Below are 13,192 nucleotides of genomic sequence, written 5' to 3'. Positions count from 1 at the left end.
CAGAATGTGCACTTGTGAACACCTTAGGACCTTGCATCTTCATCTGGGATGTGGTATCAGGCAGGTAGGCTGGCAGCAGAGACCCACGGACATCTTCAAACCTTAAAGAGAATATGGGTGTAAGAGGCAGAGGGTTCCACATCCTCCATCAGTTCAACTGCATTTCTAGGACTTGCCACATTTCTAAAATGAAACCAACTGGAAATGTCTTGTCTCTAGAACAAATATTTATGTCCAATTTTTCTCTGTCCACCCACTGAGGACATACTACTGTTTCTCCCACAAAGGATCTTCTTTCTTTACTTACTCCCATGATGTGCCCAAGACAGAGGCCCTTAAGTTCATCCACCAAGGTTGGGATAAGGCCTAGCACTGAGGGAAGTCACAAAGACCCAAGTTCACACCCTGCCCTACACCCTGGTGCCTATAGCAGAGCAAGGTCAAGAGCTGCCATCGCTGTGGGAGAAACTCCAGGAATTTCCCCTAGTATGCAGACAGAAGCTGATGGCAGGATAAATATGCTCTGAATCTGTGATATCATCTTGAGACTGAAGGGTCCATTTGACAGCCAGATGCATCTCCAGCAAGCACTCAGAGTTGGTCTAAGAAAGAAGACAAAATACAGGTATCCTTAGGATTGCTTCTTCTCCCTGACTCCCTGCAGCAACTGTGCTATAGTCTGGTCAGTCATTCTCAACCACTAATTGAGGAGATCAAAAGGAAATATAAATATTGTGTCCCATCTCATACCAATCTAATCTGGACCTCTGGGAGGAAGGGCCAGGTTTGGGTAGCTTCAGAGCTTCCTGGGTGATCCTGATTTAGAACCAATGTTGAGAATGATGGTTCTTCCAGGACACTGAGTTTCTAAGTTGGCTGCAAATATTCGGATAGTTGTGTCCCCACTCCCAGAAATTCTGATTTAACTGGTCTATAGCAGGCTGGATGTGGATAATTTAACTCCCTCAGTATTGGGGATTGAATAGTGTCCCTGACAAAATACATGTTTAGGTCCCAATCCCTGGTCCTGTGAGTGTGGACCCACTTATAAATAGGACCTTTGAAGTTGTGTCAAAACTGAATGTGACTGGACCTTAATCCTTTGTGACTGAAGTCCTTATAAGCACAGAAAACTGGACATAAAAGAGGAAGTCACAAGAAGGAGCCAAATGCTAGATGTCAACAGAAGCCATAAGGTAAAGGATAAGTTGCCACCATATGCATTGCCCTGTGATGGGAAAGCCAAGGAACACCAAAGACTGTTGGTCAACCAGAAAATACTGATTCTAGGAGAAAGCAAACCTTCTCACTTCTGAAACCATGAATCAACAAATTCCTGTTTTTAAGCAAATTCATTGTATGGTGTTTATATTAGCAGACAGGAAACTAATACACCATGTAAACTAATGTGCAGGAGGCATCACAAACCACCACTGTAGATGAAAGTGCTGATTTTCAAACTTTGATATTCATATAAATAACCCAGAGATTTTGCACATACTTTCTGGTTCCAAGGTCTGAGATTAATCATAACTAACAAGCTCCTAGGTGATGCTACCGTTGGTGATCCGTGGGCCAGTGGTTGAGTAACAAGGATTAAAAGAATCAAATCATGATAAAAAGCCCATGCTTTTTATTACGGAACACTCACAAGACCCACAGTGGACCTGAGAGGAAGATATACCCCTTGATGGAAAAGTCCTCTTAAGGTTCCCAGTGCCCTAACAGAGCCACTGACAACCCCAGGTAAGGATCTGTATTCTCTCCCAGTATCTTCCATAGTCTTACCATCTACAGCAGAGTCTCCACACTGAGGCCTGGCTATGAGAACACCCATCCAGAGATTGTGAGACCATTCACCTGGAAGATACTGCAATCCTAAGGCCTAAAGTAGGGACTTCAGAATAAGATAGATGGTTTTAGAGCCTGTTCTAAAAGGACCTGGAACTTCCTACTGGAGGTTATAGCCAGAATCAGCATCTCCTGCATAAGGTAAATTTGTCACTTTGGACACAATACCGACTAAGACTTACTCCATCCTAAATAATCGGATGCCTGGCAAAGATGAATGAATTATTTAGTTAACAGCATGTCCATGTACTCTGAGGAGTTCTTCCTCCACAACGCTAAATAATTTGGAGAGCATTATGATAAAGAGCGAGCTTACTTGTTCTTGCCAAAGTCCTGCTTGATGATATCAAAGACAGGGTACCCTGGGAAATGGTACAGCCTGTAAAGAAAACCTAATGACTATTACTCCACTAGGTCTCAGGGAATCGTGTTTGGACCCAGATTCACTTCCTGCAACTAGATTAAACTGTTGGTCAAAGGGAAGAGTAAAAACTCAAAAAAGGAGTCAACATGTTGATCCTTTAGATTATCAAGATGTTGATTCCATGGACTCAAGGGCAGGAACGGGGCCAATGGCATGTACTTGAACAGTGCCTCAATAACTGTTGAACCCAGAGCCACTTAAAACTGATATGTGACCTGTTACTCCTCCTGGGTGTGGTAGAGCTACCAAGGTTCCCTTGACCATTTTGATAACTCACAGAGTCATAACAGAGGCATTCATGCCCTAATGATGATTTATCCATTCTGAATATTCTATCCCTGACCCGAATTCCAAAAACCTGCTCCCTGGTGTAGGGGTGCCTGTTCTCTCCACTGCACTGGCTTGAATGAGAGTTTGGAATGGGGTCTTCCTTGGCTTTGGTCACCTGGACTTTACTTGTCTTTCTATTGGGATTGTAGTTCATCATGAAGATGGAGAATGGAGGATAGGAAGAAGCAGTTAGGAGAAAGCAATTGTACTGATAGAATCACAATATGGATTTTAGCTCAGTTCAGAGTGGGGCTCTACAACCACCTGCCCCTCCACACCACTCTCTGCTTCTAGCCCAGTGCTGGGCTCAAGACAGCATCATTTCTTCCCCAGATAGGTGAACAGCTTCCTCATTGGTCTCATTGCCCCCACCCTCTCTCTCTCTTCCAATCCATCTTCCAATGTGCTAATATATATTGGGTTTTATTTTTATTTTTTTTTTGTATGCTGTATGGCGGGGTCACATTTCATTCTTTTTCTATGTGAGTATTCTATTATTGCAGCATCATTTTTTGAATCTTTTTTCGTTGTTTGTTTTTGCTCATTTATTTTGTTTCTTTGTTTGTTTTCTGGGAAGTGCATGGGCCTGGAATTGAATCCAGGTCTCCAGCATGGCAGGTGAATATTCTTCCACTGAGCTATCCTCGCAACCCCTAATATGTATCTTTATAATAAATAAACTCAAACAAGAACTCTGTTATTAAAATTTTTCTAATAACTTCCCATTTCCTAAAGAATAAATTCTAAAAGTTTTAAGCATGTCCTAAAAGAAAGGTCTTCATAATGCAGACCCAACCCTGATTCTCAGCCTTGTGTCATGTTATCTGCAGTACACTTGAGCTGCACCAAATCCTTCCCCCTTTCTTATACATACCTTGCTCCTTCCTGACTCTTCATCCAAGTCCTTTTGCCTGGAATGCTACTGCCACAGTTGATCTGGTAAACTCTTACTCAATTTTTAAGATAAGCTTTTCATTATGGAAGAGTTTTACATGTAAAGAAAAGTTGCAGAGGTAGAGTTTCCGCATACCCCACATCCAGTTTTCGCTACTGTTAAGATGTTACATTCCCATGATACAATTGTCTTAACTAATGACTATTTAGCATCCTCACATTAATGCAAAACTGAAGTCGAAATGATCTCCCATGTCTTCCACTCTGGTGCTAAGTTTGTGATCCACCTGCAGTATAGAGAGTTTTTTTTCCCCCTCTTCCTTGGGATCTAACTCCTGTGTTCATAAAACATCTAGAATCCCAAGCTTTTGGACAGTTCTGACCTTGCCTTATCTACTCCTGTCTTAGGGCTTCCAGTTTTGTCTTGAATGCCATGTTCTCCTCTCCAAGATGAATTTTCTATAACTGGTAAAGATTTGGAGGAGAAGATGGGAACTTGGAGGTGTGGAATTAACATATGTTTATAAACCAGAAGACCTGTATTTCAGCTGTGTTTGCACCAAGTCCCTGAGCAACCTCAGACAATGTACTTCATACCACAGTTCTTGGAACACAGAAGCAATCATACTTGTTGATTACATTTAACTTCACAGAAATCCGTTTTTATCTATAAAATGGAATAAATGCCATCTCTGCTTTAGTAAGTTGAAAAGTGTCCCCCCAAAATTCATGACTACTTGAAACCTCAGAAAGTGGTTCTGACCTTAATTAGAAATAAGGTCACTGCAGTTGTAATTAGGTAAGGATAAGGTCATTAAGATGGAGTAAGGTGAGCTTTAAATCCAATGACTGGTAGGTGTCTCACGGCAGAGGAGAGGACACACAGAGAAACAGAGATACACACAGGAAAGAAAGCCACGTGATGCTGGAGGGCAAGACTGGAATGATGCCGCTACAAGCCAAAAAATACAAGAAGCTGCCAAAGGCTAGGAATAGCCAATGATGGATCCTTCCCTAGAGCCTCCATAGAAAGCACAGCTTTGCCAGTGCCTTGATGTCAAACTTTTGGTCTCCAGAATAACTTTCTGTTATTTTCAACCAACCAATGTGTGGTACTTTGTTGCGGAAGCTCTAGGAATCTAATATACCTACATACAAAGTTAGGAGCTGTTTGAGGGAGAAAGTAATTTTCAAATCATCTATGATCAAATTGGAAATAACAAAATAAAGAAATAGTATATACAACTGTGAATACAATACAACCTTAATTATGTAAAGTGAACTAGAAAGCTATGGTCAAAATGGGAGGAGACATGTTAAAATGTAAAATGCAGATGATCTTGGATGGTGGATATGCCAGTTTGAAAGGATTTATGTACCCTAAAAAAGCCATGTTTCATCCTAATCAATTTTGTGGGAGTAATAGTTTCTTCTAATCCCTATTCGGTACTATATATTGGAAACTTGATTAGGTTACCTCCACGGAGAAGTGACTCAATCAATTGTGGGCATTAAACTTGATTAGATGGACATGTGTCTCTATCCATTCTATGTGGGTCTTGATTAGTTTACTGCAATCCTATAGAAGAGGACCCCCATTTCAGAGAAAGACCCCTTTGAGAACAACAGAGCAGAGTCACGACGAAGACCTTTGGAGATGAAGAAGGAAAATGCCTCCCAGGGAGCTTCATGAAGCAAGAAGTCTGGAGAGAAAGCTGGCAGATGTTACCACGTTCGTCATGTGCCTTCCCAGTTGAGAGAGAAACCCTGAACTTCATTGGCCTTCTGGAATCAAGCTATCTTTCCCTGGATACCTTATATTGGACATTTCTATAGCCTTGCTTTAATTTGGACATCTTCACAGTCTTCGAACTGTAAACCAGTAACTTATTAAATCCCTTTTTAAAAGCCATTCCATTTCTGGTATGTTACATTCCAGCAGCTAACAAACTAGACCAGTGGATTTATGAATAATGAGTATTTTCTTCTTAATGCTCTTCTTTGTTTTTAACAAGGATTGCACTACTTTGAACTGTAAGGAAAATAAACTTTTGATTAAAATAACTAGCATGGGCAATTAAGAAAAATCCCATTATAGGAACTTGTATGGTTAAGAACTGAATTCTTGACAATTGCAGGACAAAGAGATCCAAATTCTCCTTTGTATGTCAGGGTCAGGGTGAGAATCCCTTGGCAGAATTCCATAAATTAGTGCTCTGACTCCAAAGAAGTTCTTCTCAGATGTTCTTTATTTTGGGGGAGAATAGGAGGCCTGGGAGCCATTGCCAAGGTGTCCCTCATCTCTTAAAATTGCGTTATTCCTAACTCATCCGGAGGGCACCCCACATTCTCAGACCTCTCCAAGGAGGCGTTGCGTCCCTTCACCTCTTCAGGTTCTGACCTCCGTGATGACAGTATCTTTCTCTGCTAAGGAAGAAAGCTGGTCCAAGATCATGTCAATTAACATTCAGACAATGCTAATGCAAAAAGTTGGTTTTAATCAAAGCGGAACTTCATGAGAGGAATAAAAAAAAGTTATCATTGTTATCTTTCGGTCTGAAAGGGCTTATGACAACTTTTTTATGTTTTAAAGTGGGCTTCTCTCTCCCCAGCCTTTGAGCATCCCAAACCCTGACAAAGAAAGAAAAAATACTTCAAAGCCAAACCAAAATTCTGCTCTTCAAACACATCAAAGTGTGGCCATGTTTCACACCTGGAGCAGGCACGTTTATGATTCCCTCACATCAGGCTGAAGCCAGGAGCGTTAGACCGAGTGAGTCTTCCTCTTTCCACCAACTATGTGCTCTTACCCAAAACCCAACACCACAGTGGTCAACCCTCATCATTTCTGAGCCAGGATGTCCCTTCAAGCCCCTGCACATGGGACACTTGGAGAAAAGCAACAGTCAGGATGAAAGAATATGGGGGATAATTTAAAAATAAAATAGAACCTTAGATGAATTCCCACAACTCACAGCAGACCAGGATTCGGGTGGAACTGCGCCCATTCGGAAGGCCAAGGAAAAAGTTTCAGTCAATAAAATCCAAATGAGCCTGATAGCCTTGATAAATGGGAAGCCAGAAAAACCTTTTACCCAAAGCAGTCCTGACACTCAGTCATCTAGCTCCAGGCCATTTCATTCTAATGTAAGTGTGTCTGCTCTGACTTCCCCTTGTATTTTGCAGACAGAATTTTGTTTATGGGATCGATGAATTTATGGCTGCAGACACCCACTTTTGACAGCCGCCCTGTCAAGAGCGGTGCCTGAAAAACTAATTTCCAGCACTGTTAAACAAAACGAGGGCGACGGCTATTAGATAAGTCAGCTATGGTTTTCACTCATTGCCAAAATCTGCTCCATAGACCGGGAACGAGGATGGAGCCAGAGGTGACGGCACAATCATCATTTGAAAGGAGATATATGGTTCCACAATCTGATTATGACAAATAACTGTTCGAAAGATCAGCCAATCGGAGAACACATTTCATAGGCCACTGGTTGCAGGAAAATATATCTCCTGAATTGATCGGAGTGTTCTATGCATTAGCCTTTCTGAGTTGTGAGTTGTGGGGATGTGGGACTTTGTGGCCCTGTCCCGAATAAATGCAGGATTATTAACCCTAAATGGGACAGGCCTCTTTTGGAAGATTGAGCTTTGTGATCTGTACTCCAGTTCTACATATGTCTTAAAGGGCCATTCTCTTGTCATTTTGAGGGAGGAAGGAGGGGGAAACAAACCGCTTTTATAGCACAGACAGAACGCAACCAATTTCATATAGAGAGCCTCATCAATTCCTGGGGAGGGAGGGAGGAAGGGCAAGAGGGGAGCTTGTTTAAAGTCCTGTTTAACAGCATCTAATGATAAAATAATCAATAACTGATATGGTCACTTTGCAGCCGAGTGAGGAGGAGCTGGTGGCAAGCTGGTCTCAAGAGAGCGCTGGAAGCAGGAAGTCCTTACAACCGTGTCTGTCAAATTCTACAGCCATAGCCCGAGTCCCACAGGCACCTCATTCTCCTTGTGCAGGCGCTGTGGTCAGCTGAGCGAAGACAAGCCTGGTTGAGAGGCAGGCTTGAGGCAAGACAGCCACAGAGAGCTTCTCACCATGTCAGTCAACGGGCCTTTCTAAAATAATAAGTCCTCTATTCACTTTTGTTCCTTTGTCCATTTTTACTGGAAAACGAACAGGCTCAGGGTATGTTTCAAAGGATCACAGCATTGGATAGGGGTAGAGTAAAGGGGGAACCCACTGTCAGGGTCAGCCTCAGCTGGGGCCACTCAGCCAGCATGGATTTCAGACAGTCAATTACGAGTCCTGGGCTTTGGCTGAGTGCAGAGACAACAGGCTTCAGCAGCGACTCAGCACCTCAGAAACATCGTGTAAGCATCTGAAGGTAGGATAGTAATATTTGTAGCCAGGGTTCCTGAAGTGTCACCGAATTTGACAGTTCCCTTTTGGGACCTTAAAGGGCAGGTGTCTCAGAACCATAGGAATTGGCTGTCAGCACCGAGACCTGCAGAGTTCTGGAAGTGCCCAGAGATGGTGGATACAAAGTGGGAGCTCCCTCTGAGACAGGGAGGAACTGAAAGCCTTGGTCTCCATTCAGGACCATTTGCCAGAGGACTGAGTACGTGGCAAAAGTTTATTAACTTAAAACAAAGATGCTGGCAGAACTGGTGCAAAATTTCTGGAGGGCAGAGCTGTGGGAAACTGAAAGAAGAATAAAACAGGCAGAAAAGCTGTCACGTATGGAAGCTTCACCGGAAAATTTAGCAAGGATGGAAAACACTCCCCCCAGCAATTCTGGAGAGGAGAAGGAGCAAAATAGCAGAGTGCCTTCAGCCCCAACCACCAGGTCATTTGTGACAGATATGGACATACCCACCACCTAGATTTTATTACCTGAAAGTCCAGGACATGCAGCACTCACTGGACCCACACAGGCCCGGGAGGAGTGACCAACTCCAATATCACAGGAATGGAGCCTTTTTGTCACACTGGGGATGAGGGGCTTGGCAGGTCTCCCTCTGCTTAAGATACAGAAAGCAGCAGAGGATTTCATTCCCAAAGTAACAACCGCCATGACAACAAAGCCAGAGAAACAACAAAATCATATATATAATATTTATATGTTTCTATCAGCCATATTTATTATGTTGTATACTATATAACAAAACAATGTGTTTTTACATATACATAAATATGTATATATATACATCTACATATGTATACATATAAATTAGACTATAAAAGGCCTGTGGTCACAAAGCAAACAAGGAGAGTCAGGACTAAGAAACGTTTTACCTTTGGTAGAACATGGAACAAAAGACGTGATGGTCATAAAAATGGGCAAGAAGAAAAAGACCGAAACTTACAATTCTTAAAGGCCAAGTGTGAGCAAGCATAAGGTGAGGGCCCCTGGGAGTGCCGGACACAAGAGGGGTCCAAACCCACTCATAAGCTCTTTTCTACCCGGCACCCATGGAGGGGGACAGGAGAAACAAAAGAAAAAAAAAGCAGGCAAACCAAACGAAAATTCCAGAACTAAAAGAGCATCGAAAGGTTATGAGACAAGAGCACATATGTGAGTACCCAATAAAGGACCTATGGCAAACGTATGTAAAGAAACCTGGCACTCAATTACAAGAAGACAAAACCTAGTGAGAAAAAACTAAAGAAACAGAGAAAGTACTTATTTTTCCAAAGAATTGATGTGAATGGTTAATATACTATGAACATATGGTCAATACCAAGAGTCATCTGGGAAGTAAAAAATAAGATCACAGGGAAGCACCACTAACTCTCACCAGAATGGCTGCTGTGAAAGGCTGACATTACCAAGTGTTGGGGAAGAGCTGGGATGCAAAACTAACAGCCACACTGGAAAGCAGTTTGGAAGTTTCTTATAAAGTGAAGCATACGTTTACCATATAACCCAGCAATTCCACCCCTAGGTATTTACTTAAAGGAAATATAAAATGTTCCCACAGAGATACACATGTGCATGTTCATAGATGCTTTATTCATAATAGTCAAAAAGTAGAAACAATTCAAATGTCCATCAACTGGTAAAGGGACAAAGACAGTGTGTTAAATTAAGAAAATGTGAGACTACTCAGCAACAAGAAGGAACAAGCTACTGACACATGCAACATTCTTGAGACTAGATCAGTGGGTGCTTGGGGCTAGGAGTTGGAGAAATGCATCCAATACAAAGAAGGAGGGGGTTTTGGGGTAATGAAAATGTTCTCTATTTTGAGTGTCCTGGTGATTGTATTACTATATACATGTGTCAGAGCTGATCAAATCATATACATATATAATCACTATATGAATACACATACACACATACACATGTGTATATGTACATACACACGCACACACAAAATCACTATACAGAGAGAGATTTGGTGAAGGATGTTGCCATGTGCTGGAAATGTGAGTTAATGGCACTAACCTGTCATGTTCCAACTATGACCCTATTGCAGGAAGAATAAGAGGAGAGAATTCCCAAAATATCATTGTGATCAATGTTATAACACACACATGACTGCACTCGCACTACCTGGTTCAATGCCTGTCAAATGACCAAGAAATGGTCTATTAATCTGCAAGAAGTGGATTAATTTTTGTGAAAGTTTAAGAAAACCATATGTGCAGTTTTACCTGCAAATATTCCCACAGCGTGTATTGAAATAAATCAATTATAGAATATTACATATAGCATGATCCATGTTATTAAATACTCTTTCCTTCTTATGGGCTGGCACACGTGCATGTCTAAGATGAAAAGGTAGTTCTCAGTGCCTATTTCTGGCACTGGGTAGAGGATGTACTTAGAGAGAATGTTCATTTCTTGCACGATACAATCCTGGACTGTTTGAATTGTTTTACAGAGGGGAAGTATTGCTTTTATAATCAGAAAAACACAATGAAGCTATTTCCATTTTTGAAACTGCTTTGCAATCTAGCTTATGACCGTAATGTTGATTTTGAATCTCTCCCTAATTGTTGTGGGGGTATTGGTTTTGTCTCTCTAAATAAACTGCATGTTCTAGCAAGGGCAGCCTCTGGGGAGACAGGCTGGCCTGGAATTCTGGTTCCTCCACTACTAAACTGGGAGGCCCCTGGCAAGTTACTTAACCTGGTCATTGTCTTTCTCTGGGCTCAAATGCCCTCATTTGTAGGTTTCCAACTAGTTCATTGTTATTGACAGTACTTTATCTCACTCTCAAGTCTCTACTTTGCTTGAGACCATCTTAGCAGCTTAAGAAATTTGTTTTTAATTTGAATTGAATAGAATTAATGGCACTATACACACAAGTCTTCAGATCCTTTTGACATCCAGTTCTGAGTGCTTCCACTGCAATTAAGCAGCAGGTGAATTTCTGAGCAGCCTTTGGCCAGGTTAAGTCCCACAAGTGATGCCTGGAACTCTTTGGACAGCAGAAGACAAACATTCTTCAGGGAAAGAGGGGATGAGAATTTTCCAAGTCTGGGCTATGAGTCAAGTGTATTTGAGGCATGTGCTTATGTTCTCTCAGAGAATCTTCACTATGAGTCTATTATTATCGCTGTGTTGCAGATGGAAAACCCAATGCTCAGAGGTTAAGTAATTAGCCTGGTGTCAAAAGTGGCAATTCTTGGATCAAAGTCCAAGTCTGGCTGATTCGAAACCCACTGCTCTTTCTACTGCTCCATGCAACTCCACCACCTCTGAGCCACAGCTCTCAGGTGCCATGTGGAAAACAATGTACTCACCCCTACCTCAAATCTGTTCTACATGCATGTCTTCCACCTGCAGCACTGGCTCCTGGGCAGCTCATTATCTAAGCCATTAGCCTGTAAATCATTCCATATTCCAAGTGCTCTGTTAGCTGCATACCCATTCAATCACAATGATGTTCATTTCACTACTTTAATGTCTGGAAAAGCAGAACTTCATTTGTTTCCTTGGCTGAAACATTTGATCTGCAAGGCTTGAATCTTACCAAGAGCCTTCTGGCAAATGTCCTAAAGAGTCCAAGGACTTTAAGGCCAAAAGAAATCAAGACCCTAAGAACTTTGCCTAACACTTGAAGTTGCTTATAGATTGGGTCAGGCTGGCAATCTCCCACCCCACCCTGGTCCAGTTTAGAGAAGAGTGATGAAGCCAATGAAATAATTTATGTCTGGGAGAGAAAGGTTCAAGCACCCATGCACTAAGTCCGGTAACTGATGGGGAGCAATGGTTCAGGGTCTATGATGTGAGGGACACTGGAATCAGCCCTGAGCAAGAAGGGATGTTGCATAGGTAACACAGGAACTCAAGGCTAATAATTATATAGGGTGTCATTTGCTGAGCATCAACCTTTGGGGAGGAGGGATAGGATGTGAAGCAAGCAAGCACCCTCACCATGTGTGCTGGTTTGAAAGGATGTATGGACCCTAGAAAAGCCATGTTTTAATCAAAATCCCATTTTGTAAAATGGCAGAACAATCCCTATTCAATACTGCATGTTTGAATCTGTAATTAAATCATCTCCCGGGAGATGTCTCCCAATCAAGAGTGGCTGTTAAACTGGATGAGGGGAGATGTGTCTCCACCCATTTGGGTGGGTCTTGATTAGTTTACTGGAGTCCTATAAAGGAGGAAACATTTTGGAGAATAAGAGATTCAGAGAGAGCAGAGAATGCTGCAGCACCACGAAGCAGAGAGTCCATCAGCCAGTGCTTTGGAGATGAAGAAGGAAAATGCCTCCCAGGGAGTTTCATGAAATAGGAAGCCAGGAGAAGAAGCTAACAAATGATGCTGTGTTTGCCATGTGCCCTTCCAAATGAGAGAGAAACTCTGAACTTCATCAGCCTTCTTGAACCAAAATATCTTTCCCTGGATGCCTTTGATTGGACATTTCTATAGACTTGTTTTAACTGGGACGTTTTCTTGGCCTTGGAACTGTTAACTAGCAACTTATTAAATTCCCCTTTTTAAAAGCCATTCTGTTTCTGGTATATTGCATTCTGGCAGCTAGCAAACTAGAACACCATGTGCCTGGAAGCAGATGGGGACAGGGTCTACACCAGACCTTGTGACAGGCAGAGAAAGCCTAGAATCATGGTTTTAGAGGACAGAACCACTTTGGGCTTCCTAGGAGGAAGCTAACAAAGCAGCTCTGGCACTGTAGCTCAACAGTTGTGGAAGGCATCAATTATTGGTGAAATCTATGGCATCCTCCAGCCTCCAAGATACACATCAAAATTTAAGCCTTAGTGCAAGGTGGACACTTTGAACATGAGTGCAACCTGTGAAACTGCTTGAGTTCACTGTGGAACTGATGAAAAGAGATGAAACTGCTTATAGTAGGTGAGATATAAATTTAGCCATTAATGTGGACTGAAGGAAGAGGTGATTTTATTTCACAACCCTAGCTTTTAGAAAGATATCTAGCAGTTACATTACTATTTCTCAAATTCATCCGCATCTTACCAGCCCCTTTCTACCATCTTAACTCAGTCTTGTAATTTCTCCCCTGAATTTCAGCACCAGCTTCCTAAGTGGTCTGATCTTCTAGTTCCAGACCTTTTTTTTTTTTAAATATTAAAGCAAGTCTCAGTACTTCCCTGTAAGCCTTTAAATTGATTCCCTTTGGCTTCTGGAAAAAAATCAAATCCTTGGCAGAAATTTAAGCATTAGGTAACTGGCAATTCAC

General features: G+C 42.0%; 1 protein-coding gene across 2 annotated transcripts in view; it reads right to left on the bottom strand.

The window, feature by feature from the left end:
* Positions 1-13,192, bottom strand: part of GRID1 (glutamate ionotropic receptor delta type subunit 1) — a 729,341-nt gene that overhangs the window by 122,755 nt on the left and 593,394 nt on the right. The gene's annotated exons all lie outside the window — the stretch shown is intronic.

Source organism: Tamandua tetradactyla, chromosome 13 (genome assembly GCF_023851605.1).
Source record: "Tamandua tetradactyla isolate mTamTet1 chromosome 13, mTamTet1.pri, whole genome shotgun sequence".
Classification (NCBI taxonomy): Eukaryota; Metazoa; Chordata; class Mammalia; order Pilosa; family Myrmecophagidae; genus Tamandua; species Tamandua tetradactyla.
The sequence above is the reverse complement of the archived record's forward strand: the minus strand, read 5'-3'. Positions and strand labels throughout refer to the sequence as shown.